The sequence below is a fragment of the Silene latifolia genome, chromosome 2 (assembly GCF_048544455.1).
Source record: "Silene latifolia isolate original U9 population chromosome 2, ASM4854445v1, whole genome shotgun sequence".
Lineage (NCBI taxonomy): Eukaryota > Viridiplantae > Streptophyta > Magnoliopsida > Caryophyllales > Caryophyllaceae > Silene > Silene latifolia.
Window position 1 is genome coordinate 150,749,774 of NC_133527.1, and position 4,086 is coordinate 150,753,859.

Genomic DNA, 4,086 nt, shown 5'->3' on the forward strand with positions numbered 1-4,086 from the left:
ATTTTCAAATTTTTATGGATTTTTGAAATTTTTCAATTTTTTGGATTTTTGAATAAAAGTTAAGTTAGAATTCCCCATCCCCACACTATTATGGGCATTGTCCTCAATGGCCAAAATGATGGGAAATTATGCAAACATGATGCATGATTTCTACACTAAATGCAAGCTATACTAATCTACACTACATGATGCATGGTTTTTGTTTATGACGGAGAGGATAATTTAGATTACCTCCCGTTGTGTATGCATTAACTTCCCAAAACCAAACTAGACATTATTGCTAATGTCCAAGGATGGGTGTAGTTCATGCACACACTATGTAATGCATGAAACTAATTTTGTCAATTTGGATTTTGAAAGGTGGGAACAATAAAATGAGAACACCTCAATGGTACCGAGGTGTGAGTCCTCTATGGTGCTAGGACTACTCCAACAATGATCAAGAAAAATAAATAAAACAAAGAGAGAAATAGACAAACCTTGAGAGGGTAGGAGCCTCCAAATCTTGCTAATCTTCTATCATATCATCACTATCATCATCTTCCTCATTAGAAGTGGTCTCATTGCCACTTCCCTCTTCACTCGCTTATTCACCTTTTGGTGAATGTTGTTGAGGAATTTTGTTTTTGTGATGGAGAGGATGAGGGTTTTGAGGTTTATGAGTAGTGTTATGAATGAAGGAGTGAAGAAATGAAGGTGGGAGGGGGTTTATAAAACCCGAAAATTTTGAACTGCAGGGGTAAGACGGGCGGATTCTGCTCGGGACGGGCGGATTCTGCTCGGGACGGGCGGATTCTGCTCGGGACGGGCGGATTCTGCTCGGGACGGGCGGATTCTGCCTTTCTGGGTTTGGAAAAACTCAACTAAAGACGGGCGTCTTTCAGTGAAGACGCTCGGATTTGCAAACACGGGACGAGCGTCTTCTGCAGAAGACTGGCGGATTCCTTCACAAGGATTTTTCTTGTTTTCTTCAGCCAAGAAGACGGGCGTCTTCCTTTCAGGACGGGCGGATTCTTGAAGACGGGCGGATTAGGATGCAGGACGCCCGGATTTGATGACAGTCAAAAATATCAAAAGTTCAGCTCAATTCAGGACGTGCGTCTTCTACCCAATACGTCCGGATTGCTTGAAAACGGGCGGATTCTCCTGAATCCGCTCGGACTCGACCCTTTTGTACCCGGATTCAGTTCCATCCGTGTACCATGCATATCCCTTTTCATTCTTCCATTCTTCTTCATATCTCGTATTCTTCATTGTGGGGGCACTACTAAGGCATGGATAGCTTAGGCAATTGCCATCCCCACACTAAGCTAAAGCACTACACATTAATTGAAATTATTAGTCCCTCCCTCACTTCTCTCAAACATGATAATTATCTTGATCAAAGTACAAAAATCCAAAAATAACAAAAAATGGAATATAAGAATTGAAATGCAAGTTAGGGAGTTAGAAATATTTACAAATAGTGGTTTAGGGAGGACTCCACCAAACTCTCATTCTTGATGAGATGTCAAGGGGGCATGTTCAAGGTGTTGTTGATGTTGCTCAACACCTTGAAAAAGTAATCAAAAGCTTGTTCATTATCATGATAGAGGTCTTCAATAGACCTTGGCCCTTGTTGCCGGTCTTGCTCGATGGCATTACCAATGTAGGGATTAAAAATCCCTTCAAATTCGTCGTCCCAAAGACCACATACTTCATTAAGTTGATCATTGAAAATCTCTTGATTTGATGGAGACAACTTTCCCATTTCCTTTTCTTGGCCAATGAGGCCATCTTCTTCATTGCTTGTCTTTGATGAGCCTTGGAAGCTCTCTTTGTCACAATTCACTTGCTCTTTGAATGGAGCATCATCAATTTTCTTCTTCCATTGGAGTTCCGACTTCTTCCTTTCATCCTTCCGACTATAATGATCGATCATAAAACACGGTTCATGTAAACGGGGAGCTCTCATAGTCTTGTCAAGATTAAAAGTTATACTCTCATCTCCCACTTCTAGAGTGAGCTCACCATGTTTTACATCAATCACCGCACCCGCGGTGTGTAAGAAGGGTCTTCCTAGAATGATTGGAATGTTGGAATCTTCCTCCATATCAACAATGACAAAGTCCACCGGGATGAAAAACTTCCCAATTCGTACGGGGACATCTTCCCATATCCCTAATGGTGTCTTCGTTGATCTATCGGCCATTTGGAGTGTGATATTGGTGCATTTAAGCTCTCCCATCCCCAAACTTTTACTCACCGAGTACGGCATAACACTCACACTAGCCCCTAGATCACATAAGGCTTTGTTGATCGTGGTGTGGCCAATGGTACGCGGTATTGAGAAGCTTCCCGGATCCTTTAGTTTTGGAGGTGAAATCCCTTGAAGTATTGCACTACTCACCTTAGTGAAGGCGATAGTCTCAAGTTTCCGGATCGACTTATTCTTTGTGAGGATGTCTTTCATGTATTTCGCATAGGTCGGCACGTGATTGATTAATTCCGTGAAAGGAATTGAGACTTCCAAATTCTTCACAATTTCTATAAAATTTCCAAGTTGGTCATCAAATTTGGGCTTGGCTTGACGACTTGGAAAAGGAAGTCTAATCACAATGGGCTCCTTCTCCTTGGCCTTGTCTTCATTTTTCTTTGAAATCTCTTCTTTTGATGATTCTCCATCTTTGGAGTTTTGCACAATTTATTCCTTATCACTAACTTCCACAACTTCATCCTCAACTTGCTTCTTTGGTGCTTCATACCTTGTACCACTTCTCAAGTGAATGGCACTAACCGTTTCATGTCTTGGGGGATTACTTTGAGGTGGTAATTGCCCCTTTTGTCTTTGTGAGATTGAAGATGCTAGTTGAGTCAATTGTGTTTCCAACATCTTGGTGTGAGCTAGAATGTTGTTGATGGTGGTTTCTTTTGCTTGGCTATCTTTTTGCATTTGAGTGAAAAACTCTTGTTGATTCTTTTGCATTTGGAGGACCGCTTTTTGAACATCAAAACCTTGGTCATTTTGGTGATTGTATGGATTTTGGTTTTGGTAACCTTGGTTTTGGTTGTAAAAGGGTCTTTGATTTTGGTTTCTCATGGGAGGTGGGGTGTATGTTGTTTGAGGGTTTTGAACATTTTGGCTTTTGTATGAGAGATTTGGATGGAACTTGGTGTTTTCATTGTAATAGTTGGAATAAGGGGTACCACTCTTGTATGCTTGGAAAGCATTCACTTGTTCATTTGTTCCCCTACATTCACTTTGGTCATGTCCCAAAGTTCCACAATTCTCACATATCCTACTTGGGATTGATGAGGATGCCGTCATGGCATTAACATGATGCTTTGGTGATTTTAAGGCTTCTTCAATTCTAGCCATAGCTTGTTCAAACTTCAAATTGATTGTGTCAATGTGAGCACTAAGTTGAGCACCCAATTGAGTAACGGAGTCCACTTCATGCCTTCCTACTCTAGTAGCCTTGCGAGGTCTACTATATTGTGAGTTATGGACCGCCATTTCCTCAATCTTGTTCCATGTTTGATTGTCATCAACTTCGGTGAACATTCCATTTGATCCCATGTTGAGAATGTTCCTTGAATCTTCATATAAACCGTTCCAAAATTGTTGTACCAAGAACCACTCGCTAAGTCCATGGTGGGGACATGAGCGACAAATTCCCTTGAACCGCTCCCAAGCTTCATACAAAGATTCTTCATCCCTTTGCTTAAAACTCGTAATTTGAGCTCTTAGCATGTTAGTCTTTTCCGGTGGGTAGAACTTTTTGTAGAAAGCTAGAGCCAACTTCTTCCAAGAATCTATTTCGAGAGTGGCCTTATTAAGGCCCTTCAACCATTGTTTCGCGGTGCCGATTAGAGAAAAAGGAAATAAGACCCATCGAATTTGGTCTTGAGTCACACCGGTTTGAGAAATCGCATCACAATAGTCACAAAAGGTTTCCATATGAGAATGAGGGTCTTCACTAGGCATCCCCCCCAAATTGGCTCCTTTATACTAGTTGGATAAAGGCGTATTTGGCAATAAAATTTCCGGTCAAATGTTGTGGTGTGGGAGTACCATTGGGTAGGTTCTCCTCGGTGGGTACGGAA

The 4,086-nt window shown here is 41.5% G+C and overlaps 1 non-coding gene across 1 annotated transcript; it reads left to right on the plus strand.

The window, feature by feature from the left end:
• Nucleotides 1–3,626: 3,626 nt before the first annotated feature.
• Nucleotides 3,627–3,733, plus strand: LOC141644504 (small nucleolar RNA R71). The gene has a single exon (XR_012544119.1). It is a non-coding gene; the product is annotated as a small nucleolar RNA R71 (small nucleolar RNA).
• The last annotated feature ends 353 nt before the right edge of the window (nt 3,734–4,086 follow it).